The sequence below is a fragment of the Rhea americana genome, unplaced genomic scaffold (assembly GCF_003343005.1).
Source record: "Rhea americana isolate MKP2758 unplaced genomic scaffold, rheAme1 scaffold_17, whole genome shotgun sequence".
In the NCBI taxonomy this organism is placed as follows: Eukaryota; Metazoa; Chordata; class Aves; order Rheiformes; family Rheidae; genus Rhea; species Rhea americana.
The window spans coordinates 8,723,903-8,724,283 of NW_028185816.1; positions in this window are offsets into that span (position 1 = coordinate 8,723,903).

Consider the following 381-nt stretch of genomic DNA (forward strand, 5'->3'; position numbering starts at 1 on the left):
TCCTCGGTGGCCGGGAAGGAGGCACAAACTCGCGGGGGGAAGCACTCGCGGGTGACACGGGCAGACGGCAGCGGCAAACGGCTGGAAAAGACAGGGCGCTCCGAGCGCTCCGGGCAGGCCGAGGCCGCCGTCGGTGCCCTGCGTGGGGGCGCCGCGGAGGCGCCGCGGACGCGGGAGGGCGCGACGGCCCCGGCCCCGGCCCGCCCCGAGGGCGGGGGCGGGGCTGAGGGAGGTGCGGCCCCGCCCCCAGAGCACCGGCCCCGCCCCGCCGCCCGCCTCGCTCCGCCCCCTCGGGGGGCGGGGCCTGCCCGTGACGTGACGCAAGCCCCGCCTACCCGCCCGGCACTGCGGCGGAGGAGGTGGGCGGCGGCGGCGGTTGCC